Source organism: Seriola aureovittata, chromosome 11, assembly GCF_021018895.1.
Source record: "Seriola aureovittata isolate HTS-2021-v1 ecotype China chromosome 11, ASM2101889v1, whole genome shotgun sequence".
In the NCBI taxonomy this organism is placed as follows: Eukaryota; Metazoa; Chordata; class Actinopteri; order Carangiformes; family Carangidae; genus Seriola; species Seriola aureovittata.
In genome coordinates, this window is record NC_079374.1 from 7,642,966 (window position 1) to 7,656,603 (window position 13,638).

At 41.2% G+C, this 13,638-nt stretch overlaps 1 protein-coding gene across 2 annotated transcripts in view; it reads right to left on the reverse strand.

Annotated features, from left to right (window-relative positions):
- The window catches only part of znf385b (zinc finger protein 385B), a 56,357-nt gene extending 44,679 nt beyond the window's left edge, over nucleotides 1–11,678 (reverse strand). For both annotated transcript variants that reach the window (XM_056389965.1, XM_056389964.1), the window contains exon 1: nucleotides 11,421–11,678. The gene's annotated coding sequence lies outside the window, so the exon portion shown is untranslated. The remainder of the gene's footprint in view (nucleotides 1–11,420) is intronic.
- Nucleotides 11,679–13,638: the final 1,960 nt, after the last annotated feature.

The window sequence follows — 13,638 nt, forward strand, 5'->3', positions numbered from 1 at the left end:
GGGTCCTATGATGTTCTGATATACTGTTCACTCTCCTACACACACGTCAGAACTGTATTAAGTTCCTGCTGATATTTACAACTGCCTTCGTGTCACATGGGGAAACATGAGGTGGCTTTTATTGTGATAAAGTCACAAGAAAATATACAAATTTCATAATTCATAAAAAAAATGCATCTAAAACAACACAACTGTCAATTTCAGCATTTCTTTGTCAGTGGGTCAATCTTCAATATTGAAGGGAGTAATTTAACAATCCTCTCATTTAAAGATGAGGTTACAGTAATCTGCTCAGTTAATACGATTCAGCGTGGTTATTATTAATGAGTGATTACTGATGACTGATTCCATGTCTGTAGCTCTCAGTGTGAACAGATACAGTTTGACAGAATCTGGGATTTAATTTGGATCACACTCAGGAAGCGATGTAGAGTATGATTGTGTGAATTTTAATCCTCTCATGTGCACGACTGACATCATGTTGTATGGTTTACATATACCGCAGCAGGGATTAGACACACACAGACACGCACACACGGCGGGAGGTACGGTGAGGTTATTCTGCCCGTCCAACCTTCACTTCAGGACACTGCGACTTCTGTTCCGTCTTTAAATAGCTGCTCTGCTCCATCAGGACCCGACACTTCCTGTTCAAGGTGAAACTTTCCCACTAAAATCCAGGACTGAACTGTTCTCCTGCGCTAACTGATACCGCTAACGAAGGTGCAGACTCGAAGGGCCCCCGGCACTAATGACCCACCTCACTGTCTGACAACTGACAATGAACTCAAAGAGGAAGAAGACAGGATATACAGCTGTATGCAGAAGTCTGGGCAGCACAGGGCTAATATGATTTTTGAGTTGTAAAGAAGCAAATACAACCCCTGCAGGAAAGACACATTAAAATGAGCCTTTCTTCAAATGATAATGCTCTGAAAAAATATGAAAAAAATGAAATAATAATTGTAGCATGTGAAAAAGGGGAATCCTTCTAAGTCAGGACTTAGTAACCCTCTCTTTGCTAACTGTAGTCATGTTGGTATGGAGGTGGAAATGATCTGCTTTGGGCTTTTGTGGCAGCCAGTGGCACAGATTGTGGATGCAAATGTCCTGCAGTCAGTCAAAGAAAGTGACAGTGAAAAGAGGCTGGCTTCTACTACAGACCTCAAAATCCCCCACAGACTACGCAAAGCAACGACTCACAGTCCTCTGACCTGAACATCACGGGGAATCTGTAGATAGATTTAATCATGCTGAGTGTGTAAGACAAGTTACTATTATTTTTTTTAAATTCAGTGATATGTCGCTACTCAACACTGGTCAAAATACACTATGACCCGAGGAAGGCAGAAAAATCTCCATGAGTGCTGGTGAAGACCCGAAAAAATGTTTTATTCTAGTAATGTGTGTGTGTAAATAATTCAAGATGATGTTTGTGACTGTTTCTGTTTCCTGCCTGAACAGGAAGCTTCAGACTCACAGAGATAAACCAGATGTTCTTCTATTACAGTCTATCAGGGATTAACACACACACACACAAACATGTATACAACCCACTGCATGTAGGTTACCCAGCAGGCTGTGCAGGATTTTGTGGGACATGATTGGTTGATCCAGAAGGGGATTGTGGGATTGGGATTATAATCCACAGATAAGAGAGAGAGCGAGAGAGAGAGAGAGAGAGAGAGAGAGAGAGAGAGAGAGAGAGACAGAGAGTGTATGTGTGTGTGTGTGTGTGTGTGTGTGTGTGTGTGTGTGTTGTAGCTGAGTTAGTATAATCTGTGGTCTAATAATAGAGATTACCACTCACATTCTTCTGGACACACATCTACAGAAAGTCGTCTGACTTCACCCCCTCCCTGCTGAAGTGTCTCTCAGAGTAAAACAGTGAACTTGTCCAACCTCTGACCTCCCTGTGACTCGATGTGTGTGTGTGTGTGAGTGTGTGAGAGAGAGAGAGAGAGAGAGAGCGAGAGCGAGAGAGTGCGTGTCACTGAGGTGAACATCAGTCTGCATAAGATACACACTTGAGAAACTCTATTCTAGTAGTACACAGACTTGTATGTAGAGTAGTATACTCCAGAATAACCTGGCACTAATGGCCCAGTGCATACTGGGAAAGGGTCCAGCAACCCAAAACTCTAATCAGGTCAAAGAGATGGAGAAGATGGATAGATTATTTATCTTAAGTCCAAAGCTGTACTCTGATCACAGGCACAAAAAATCTGGGTCCAACATCAGTCTGGATCTGCTGGACTCTAAAGATCAACACACAGGTGGCACATGACGTGTGTCAAAACACCAACATTCAAGAAACACGCACATAATCCAGGAAAACATTCACTTCATGGTGCGGCTATTTTAAGACATCTAAACTTTCTAGCGTTTTCTGATACTAGTCGGTAGTGAGGCTAATGCTAAAGCAGAGGTTAATATGAGGCTATAGGCCACTGGCACCCAGGTTTATTATTAGCCGGTGGCCTCTCCTGAGATGCTCCTGTTAAACTGCCATTTTGTTTGTCCCTCCCTGTGTTCACGTCACGTCGAGTGTGTGTTACGGGAATCACATGATACGACGCAACAACGCTTATGTGTGTTGCCCTTAAGCCAGACTAAGCCAGACCAAATGCACTCACTGAGCACTATATTAGGAACAACATGCTAATACTGAGTAGGGCCTGTCTTTACTCTCAGAACAGCCTCAGTTCCTTAATGTTGGAAACTTTCCTCTGAGGCTCCATGTTGACACGACTGCATCGCATCATTGCTGCAGATTTGTCAGCTGCACATTCATGCTGACAAGCTGTCGTTCCACCACATCCCAAAGGTGCTCTGTTGGATTCAGATCTGGTGGCTGGGGAGGCCGCTCAGGCGCACTGAACTCATTGTCAAGTTCGTGAAACCAGTTAGAGTCTTGAGACTTTGAGAATTAAAATCCCAGGAGATGAGCAGTTTCAGAAACACTCAAACCAGCCACGTGTGGTTTCATGTCACGATCAAAGTCACTGAGGTCACGTTTCCTTCATTCTGATGTTTGATGTGAACTGTATGATTTTATGCATTGCAGTTCTGCCACATGATTGGCTGCCTGCATGAATAAGCAGGTCCATGTCCCTAAAATGTAGCCAAATCTGGCTGCAGTATCCAGACTGGAGCTGGCCCAACAGCTGAATATCTGAGTTTATATCCACTTTGGTCCAGACTTAAGTATCTCAACTGTTGGACAGATTGCCAGGAAATCTGGTACAGGCTTTCAAGGCCCCCTCAGGATGAAATTTAATCACACTAATGTAACGTGATCCTCTGACTTTTCATCTAGCGCTGTCACAATTTTAATTTGCCCAGTACTTTGGTTCATGAACAAATACCTACAAAGCTAATGACGTTCCCATCGACCTTAGTTGTACTTTGTATCTCGTGCTAATTAGCAAATGCAAACATGTTGAAGAGGGAGCGCATGGTTAACCTGCTAAACGTCAGCATGTTAGCAAAATCACTGTGAGTGTATTAGCTTCCTGATGTTAGCATTTAGCTCAAATACCATTTACACGCCCCTTGGTCTTGTTTTATTTTTTATATATATATATATATATATATATTTAATGCATCATCAGCACGTAAACAAACAAATGTCACAGAGGTTTCATCACTGAATGTTTCCACTCAGAACCTCAGTGCTACAAACACACTGTGTGCGCACACCGTGGCGAGCATCAGCAGTATTCACAGTAGAGGATGAGGACTTGAAGATGGGGCCAGAAAATATGAACCCGGCCCGAAAGACGAGAAGACGGCTACGACGTCACTTCCTTTTCAACATGCTGACTCATCAAACATTCAACGGCTGCTCCACTCAACTAATGGAAGAAGAAACATGAGACCAACAGACAGAAACACACACCTTGGTAGGCAGGTGGTTTAAGTTAAGACACATTCACTCGTTTCTACTCTGTAACGGTCTTTCAGGCTTCAAACGGAAGCTTGACAGAGTGACACCACAGACGACATGGGGTTGTGGAGAGTAAAATTGTGTCTTAGTCTCTTTGAAACTTTGTTTTCTATGTGACTTTGTGTTAGACAGGATTACCTTTCCTGTAATTTTCCTGCTGACACACAGAAACTGTCTAAAAATCTGAGACATGTCTACGCTAAGCTCAAGTACATCTGACAGCAAATCCTTTTCTTTACGTTTCTGGCTCTCTGCACATGCTACGCCAGCATTTTGCACACTCGAAAACTGAGAAATTGGAAATACTCCGTAAGTGGATGAATCCAAAAGCACTGGTCACATGTTTTCCTGTTGACAAGGAAAACTTGTGGAAAACAATGATGTTGGATGAGTAGAATTTATGGATAAGTGTGGTGATATTCTGTGTTTTTCTTCCTTTGAAAAATGCCACAGAAAGACAAAAACCAAGAATGAACTGATTCTAGTGTTTAGATCCAAAGTTTAATCTTATTCCTTTGTACCACAAAGGCTCGGTCATTGTCCAAAATCTATTAAAAACATGTTCATACAATGAACACACACTAGTTTATTTTGATTAAATCACACATACACCGTCCTGCTGCCATAAAAAGTCACTAGAGCACCGAATGTGGATTAATCTGCCAGTGAAAATATTGCCTAACAAGTTCACAAATGTCTTCCTCTTTGGGTAACAATTGCTGAAAACTACAGTGACCGGCTGGTTTAGGAGTTATGTTATTTTGAGTATTTAAAAATGAAACTGTACATTTGTGAGCTGTTTTTAAAGACTTTCATCCTCAGTGGGAACCAATGGGCTTGAAGCTGAGTGCCACAGAAAGGAGGGAAGTCAGAGGGTGTTGAGAGACGGACGAACATATTGTTTAAAAGAAGTAACTTCCTGTCAGCTCTTAGCCTGTCTGTGATCACGTCACTCTCATTTTAAATGTGAGTATAGCCGATCGTACAGTTGTTGTTATTGAGGTGTATTGATATTGATTCTGTCAGACGACTTCATGATCGTAAGCTAACTGGCCACTGACTCATATTTAAATGTCAGATATGACAAATTTGTTTTCTACCAAAATATCTGATCTTGCTGACCATGCAATATCCACTTGTAGTGACTACAGCGTTATTACACTTATTTATGGTTATGTTGAGGCTCTCCCAGCACTTGAACATGGTCTGGTTTACTACAGGAAAAGTTCACAGTAACTTTAGACAACATGTTTATTTACATTTAACCAAAACCACCATCTTTCCCTAACCGTAACCAAAGCACTCGTGTTGCCTAAACCAAACCACAGACGGGCCTGTGGTTGTAAACCCCAGTCACTTGTGTGACAGTCGTTTGCTCTGTACGCCCAACATCCTCCCCATCCATGTCCTGATGACCTTGCTGCTGTTAATGAATGTAGCACTTCATTTATTCAGAAACAACATAAACCAGCCAGTGATTATGTTTCCTACAAAACTTATTTGCTATTGCAGTTAAGATGAATAAAACTGTAATTTCTTGTAGACGTCATGGTCTGACTGTCTGCTGACTACTTGCTACAGCCGCCCGTCTGATGACACAGTGTGTAACTGTGTGTATGTGTGACCTTCACAATCTCAGTAGTGTGTGTCTGTGTGAGTGTGTGTGTGTGTGTGTGTGTGTCTGTGTCTGTGTGCGTGTGCGTGTGTGTGTGTGTGTGTGCGTGTGAGAGAGAGTGTAATACCTCAGAGACATGAGTCGCGAGGAAACACTTCATCACTGCCGTCCTATTTACACACACACACAGTTGACTTTTCCTTTATACACTCTGTCCTTTTTGTACACACTTTCCTAACACCACCCCACACACACACACGTGCACACACACACCTCTCTTGCTCTCTCATCACCATCAGGCTACTAATTGTGTATTTGATAATAATCATCCAATCACATTTCATTACTGTCATCACTTCCTCTTTGTCACATGATGGAAAATTAATTAAAACTTCCTGAGAGCAGGTGCGCACACACACACACACACACACACACACACACACACACACACACACACACACACACACACACACACACACACACACACACACACACACACACACAGCTCCATAAATCACAGCAGACAGAATGGGAGTAATGAGGTGGCTAGCTGTTAGCTCTTTGTACTGTAGGCAGCACCTAGCTAGGTAAGCACACACACACACACTGTACTCCACATACTGCAATACTCTGAGTTTTACTGCTGCAGTGAGAAAGTAGAAAAGCATCTCTGGGGGAAAACACAGCTGTTATACACAGTTGTTAACACAAGTAGTGTGTGTGGAGTGTCATCAGCAACAAAATTACTGAGCGAGCACAAAACTAAGTCAAGTATCTATTTGATTTTGTCAAAGGAAAAGTGCTATATGATATATAATAGTTAATTAGTGAGTTTTAGAGGTGTTGGTAGCTGCGGTTACCTTTGGACAGAGCCAGGCTAGCTGTTTCCCTCTGTTTCCAGTCTTTATGCTAAGCTAACTAGCTGCTGGGTCCAGCTTTATGTTTTACACAGTTAAAAGTGGAATCAATCTTCTTATCTTATTGTCTGCAAGAAAGCAAATTCATGAATTTTCCAAAATTTCCAACCATGTCTTTAAAAATCTTCTGAGTCACAAAATCGAGAGCGACCAGGAGCTTGTGAGCAACTGAAGACCAAACCTGTTGTTTCCCCACACACGATTAAACCGTTGATTACATTTAATTAAATATTGATGCAACGTTCACATCCTTCCTGTTTTAACAGAACAGCAATAAAGTTGTTACAATGAGCTCATTACACCTGCCTGCCACAGTACACAAAGCAAGGACAGATTTAGTACAGAAACAACAGTTTTTGCTTGCATCCGTGTGTGTGTGTGTGTGTGTGTGTGTGTGTGTGTGTGTGTGTTTCTCTGTAGGTTTCCAAACTAATCTGTCCTGACGTAACAACATGCTGCTTCTCAATCTGCCCACTGCTGGAGACCTGGCACAAACGCGCACACACACACACACAGACACGCATGAACACACACACAAACACACACACACACATGCGCGCGCGCGCGCACACACACACACACACGCACACAGTGTTTAGTAATGTTGTCATGCTCTATAAATAGGTAAAATTGATTTGTGTGGAGGAGAGCGAGAGAGAGCGTTACAGTAGGATAAATCTACCTTTACTGTACAACTGGAAAATGTAAACTAACGGGCTGTCAGCGTGGACTTAAAACTACACACACACAGTTTTAGCTCGTTGGTGCTTCCTAATGTCCCTTTAGTCAGTTTACAAGCCGGTTAGTACAGTCAAAAACTAGTTAGTTCAGTCAAACTGCTGGTTTCTACTGACTAACAATCACTTAATACAGTCTAACAGTCTTAAGTAAAATCCAGCAGCTCATTAGTACAACTTAGTCCAAACTAACAGCAGGTGAGTCTAACAACTAGTTAGTGCCGTCTAATAGCAGGTAAATACAGTCCAACACCAGATTAGTGCAGTCTAACTAGTTAGTCTGCTCTAACAGGAGGTACAGTCTGACAACTAGTTAGTACAGTCTAGTACTGTAGTGCTGTAGTTAGTACAGTCTAACTAAGTGTGTTTTTACAGTAGGTCACTACAGCCTAACCACTACAGGCTAAGCTGGGTAATTAACCGAAAAACTATCAAAATCGACTTAATGTTGCTCATGTCGGTTAATTTGGTTAAAATGTTCGTATGCGTTCACATCCATTTAAAAAAACCACAACCTCATGCCTCAGTCACGTGCCTCAACCCGAGCAGCTTATTCCTAAAAACGATACTGTGTCCATCGTTTGGGCACATTTTCATGTTGGCTGCAGTGAAGACGACACAGAACAGAAAGAAATCAAATGCAAACACTACAGAAAAACTATTTCAGTCTACCAGCAAGTTCGTATGGTTCAACAGCAGGTTAAGTGTCTAGCAACGAGTTTGTATTTCTAACAGCAGGTTTGTAGGTTTTCATTATCTGACACTGTGAGCGCTTCCTCAAACTGATGGGTTTAAAATATCTTTATTGCCTTGAGCTGTGTAGCTGTTTTGGTCGGCTGGTTTGACCAGCTTACCAACACTGTCAGCAGTTGCAGCAGCAACAGCATGAACAACTGCATGTACCTGTGTCTTTCACCTCACACAGTATCTCTGCCTCATATCTCTCACTCCTCGCCTCCTTCAACTGTCCCACGCTGCACTGGGGAGGCGCACCTCACAGAGATGTAGTCTAACAGAAGGCGTGTGTGCTCCAACAGTTAGTTAGTAGAGACTTGTAGCCTTTTAATCCTCACTAACAACCAGTTAATATGGCCTGACAATGGGTTGTTATGGTAGCGGGTTAGTATTGGCTACTGACGAGCTATGGTTTATAAGTACAGTTTAATTTAATGATTGATTTAATGATTAAATGACCGCCCTTTCCTCTGGTTCTTTCTTCTGATTGGACGATCAGCTCAGTGTGAATGTGTCTCTGTCAGCTTCCCTCTTCTACTTCTTCTTCTACTTTAATTAAGTTGATTAGTGTTAATTAGACTCACAGAGGCCGGAGACACACAGAGTGAAGGTCAAAACACCCAAACAAAGACCAGCACCTTAACAGGAGGAAACTTCTTCTGCTGGGAAGGAAGAAAAGGAAAGAGATGGAGGGACAACTGCAGCGATGGCGGCACTAAGTTTCCAGGTCACAAAGGAAAAGTAGGAAAAATGGAGGACGGGGAGAAAAGGAGGTAAAGATGCGAAGGTAGAAGTAGAGAAGGAAAGGGGAGATAGGAAAGGAGAGAAGGAGATAAGCAAAGGTGGAGATAGAAAAGGAAAGGAAAGGAGATATTTTAGGGATAAATCAGTTTTCAGGTCTTTTTCCGCTCAATCTACAGAGGAGCGCTACAGTCCACCTGATTAGACATCATTATCAGACGGATCAACACACACACACACACACACACACACACACACACACACACACACACACACACACACACACACACACACACACACACACACACACACACACACACACACACACACACACACACACACACACCAAGAGCCTGTCATTTTGTCACCTATGTGAAAATGAACAACATCTCCATGACAGAAGGAGAGAGAGACCGAGAGGACAACTCTGGACGATTCAGACTGTGTGTATGTGTGTGTGTGTGTGTGTGTGTGTGGTGTGTGTGTGTGTGTGTGGGCTTTGTAACGGATTATCTGACAATAATGAAGCATGTTCAATACACACACAAGATTATACTGTCTGTCTGTCTCTACTTCAGCCCTGATTTGTAAAGAATCAGGTAGTTTTTATCTTTCAGTACAGTTTTCTAATGTTTTGATGTAAATGAATTAATGAGCAGAGGCCGAACCAACTCTTCTCCATGTGAAAACAAACTGTCAGTTACAGTGTGTCAGTCTGCTGCACCTCTCTCCCCTACAACCTGCATTCAATTTCATTCAGAAAACAATGCTAATAAATGAAACTCAGTATAAAAGCACAGACAAGAATAAAAACCACCTCAGAAAGTGCTGAGTAAAGTTAAAACAGCAGAACACGGTGAAAGACCTCATCAGGTGTCTCGTTATGTTCAGAACCTGAAAATATTCAATTTACTATAATGTGAGACAATAAAAGATCCTCAGGTTTGAGAACATGAAGCGATCTAATGTTTTTTATTTTTACTTGAAAGATTATCCACATAATTAACTCAAATTATCAAAAAAAGATGCTGCTTTATTTTAAGTGTATCTGCCAATTGATTTATTGACGTTGTAGCAGTTCTACATGAACAACTGAGAATTAAGTGAAAAAAACTGATTAAATGTCAGAGACTGAAACACAGGGAGGTCTCAGGAAGTGACAGCAAAATGTAATTTAAGTATGAAAAATGAAGTTTCTGTTCCACAGTGTTCTGATGCAGTAACATGAGAGTTAAAGCAGAAAAGAGACACCACTCTCATATGTAAATATGTTATCTTAGATTAGCATAAGGATTGTAAACAGGCTCTGTCCTAAAGTAATAAAATCCTCATTACAGAACCTCTGAAGTTCATTTATTAACATGTTAAATTACATTTTTTTATGAAAATAAGTAAACACATAAATATTATTGTTGAAATGCATTTGAAGTATGAAAAGTAAAAGTAGGCTACAGTTTTCATGTTTCATTGATGTTACATTATTATATATGAAAATCACTGATGAATTGATGCTGTTGCTGGTCAAAGTGGAGCTAATTTCAACCTCTCCATAAACTGTTTTGTACTTTTTACAGAAACCTGTAGTTTTTAGTTACTTTACAGATTATTATGATACATACAGATTAACACATGTATTTCACATTTTACTGGACTTTTACTTGTAATGGAGTGTTTTTTAGTTAGTACCTTTACTAGTATTTACTCGAGTGCAGTACTTAAATACAAATTTGAGGTATATGTAGGTACTCCTTTAATTTACAAACTTTACAAAATAAGATTCTGAATACAAAACTGTGATAAACTGTATGAAAAAAAAAAAAAAATACATATATATATATATATATATACATACTTACGACTTTTCCTCGTCATAATTGACAGTAAACTGAATTATTTTGACTGCTGAGCAGATAAGTGACGGTGCAACCTGTCAAATGGACAATCCTCACCAGTTTCTTACATTTTTTAAAACCAAATAAAAGAGGGATTAATCAAGAAAATAACCAGCATATTAACCCATAATGAAAATTATCATTAGCCTAGTTGCAGACTTATATAAAATAAGTAAAATTTGGTCAACCTCAACCAACTACGACTAAGAGTAATAATTATCTAGTGATATACAAATAATAGAATATAGGCTTGTATCATTAGATAAACAGTAGGTTACAGTCACAAAGACCATTTCTCCGCATTCTGTATTTTCACTTTTTAAACTTCAAATACATTTTCCTGAAAACTTTCACTTAGGTAACATGTTTACAGTGAGGTATTGGTACTTTTTACTTCAGTAAAGAATCTGAGTCCTCCACTGCTATTTTTACTGATGTTACTTCAGAAGAAGATGCGGGTACTTCTCCCCCCACTGTCCGACAGACAGACAGAAGATTATTTATCTTTTCAGCCACAGAGAGAGAAACTGATGTGGACAAAACTCCACAGAGACGCACAATACAGACACACGGGTCTGATCATTATCTAAAAATACAGACAGAAAACACGAACGTTTAAAAGAATCAGACTTATTTTTGTGGCTGACAAACAACCTGAAAGTGATCCGGACGAAAACCAGCGGACAGACCGTCTCCGGTGTTCGCGGTTTAAAGCCTCTGCTGCTGCTGCTGCTCGGTCCGTTTCATAACCTTCAACTAACAAGGAAAAAATAAAAGAAAGAAGGAGAAAAGGAGGAGGAATAAAAGAGGAGGAGAAGGAGGAAGGTGACTTACCGGAGGAGGTGGAGGAGTAGGTGATGGATGGATGAAGAAAGTAGAGTCCTGTTGGTTTGAAGCGCTGAACTCCGCTCACATACTCTGTCAGCTGCCGATCATTAATCAGTAATCAATAGCTTACTGAACGTGCCTGGGTCTCCTGTCTATGAGTCCGAGCGGGGGTTTGATTGATTGGGCATTGATCATCCATCCATCAGGTATCACTCCGGACACTGATCAACTCTGTCGGAGCAGCGGAGAGCCGCGCGCCCTGCGCCGCACCGAGAGCCGAGCGGCAGGAATGCGCATGCGCCACACACAAACATACAGAGGAGGAGAGGGGGAGAGGGAGAGTGAGAGGCTTAAATTGCATCCAATAAAAATAAAAGAACCACAGTTGGATGGATTTTAGAGGACAGAAATATCCGACACCAGCTCGTTACCTGTGTCTGTCTGTCTGTCTGTGTGTGTGTGTGTGTGTGTGTGTGTGTGTGTGTGTGTGTGTGTGTGTGTGTGTACAGCAGGTTGATTCATTGCCAGGTTTTGTGTTGGCAAAAAAACGGATAAAATCTATTTTAAAACAGTAAATACTGACTACAACACACACACACACACACACACACACACACACACACACACACACACACACACACACACACACACACACACACACACACACACACTGTTCTCAGCTGTCAGTAGCCTCTGTTGTACCTCTCTCTGTATTTACAGTCAACTCACCTGTCCATGTTGTCAGGAGGCGTCAGGTTAAAGGATCATTTCACAGTTTCCTTGAGCCAGAACTGAATCTATGACTTAACGAGTGCTCCACTGATTTAGCACTGCTCTCCTCAGAGACGAGGAGCGGGCTGCAGAGGTCTGGTAAGATCCCTTCTCTCTAGCTTCACACCACGGACGGATCATGAGATGATGAGCTCCTGGGCACAAACATATTAAAGACAAGACACAAGAGACACAGATTCAGAGACACAAAACAATTACTGTGTCTCTTTGCGGCCACTTTGTCTCATATTGTGGTCGCTGTGCATCTGTCTGTGGTCATTTTCAGTGTCTGTGGTTATTTTCTAATCTCTGCGTGACTTTTTGAGTCTCACTGAGGTCACTTTGTCTCATATTGCGGTCACTCTGAGTCTCATTTGTGTTGTTAGCACACCTCAGGGTGCATTATCAGTGGCTCACAGATTCTTCAGTACCAGAGTTCAGACGGACAGACAGGTATCATGTCAGAGAGCTGAGGCATTTCACACTGCTGCTCTGAGAGATACGTCTGCCTGTCTGCCTGAAGCTCAGCAGACTGACTGGTGCCCACTTTCCAACCAACAAATCCGTTGTCAACAAATCCAACGAGAAGAGCCAAAACAACGATGAATCGATTCCACTAATAAGTATTACCCCTGTACAAGAGCCTGATATGTTGTATATCACAGTGATATAAACTGGTGTACTCTGACATTTTCCTTCATTACTATGAACACACATACTGCTGTTTATTTTGTGTGTATTTTTTCAGGATATTACTGACCATAATTATTAACTGGACTGAATCATCCAGGATGATATATTGGCTAATATATAATTGTAATAATATAGTCAGTTATATTTTTCAACTGTAAAATGTCCTGCCTAGTGCATTTATTGGTCGCAGTCATTAAAAACAAATATAATCTATTTCCTTATTTTAACTCTCAAATATCAGTATCAGCCTTTAAAAAAAATCAGACAGACAGTCTTTTAATGGGATGAGCTGTCAACAAAAATACGGATAACCACCAGCCTTATCCTTTAAATTCCATATACAGTGTCTTTAAAGCAGCAATAATCAACCTTTCTATACTAACAATGGATCACATGATCGCTTGCATGTGAAAGGGTTTTGCTTGTAGTGACAAACCTACAGAGAATAATCATACGACTGGTCTCCTCAGCTCTTTTTACTGTCTTTAAGCTCATTGTTTAGTTTTTTTTCTGGACCACACTTTTACAGCTGTGGTTCACTCATCACTGTCACAGCATCATTTTCGCTACAGTAAACAGATGTTGTCAATGAAAAAGCATTAATTGCCCAGTGTGCTCTTCCTGCTCAGCACCAAACAGCAGACAAACACGGGAGTGGGTGAGTGGGTGGAGACCAAACCGGAGCTAAAACAGAGGGGATGTTGGACTATCTTCCCAAAATTCAGTCTATAATCAGTATTGTTTAGCTGTGTTTTGTTGC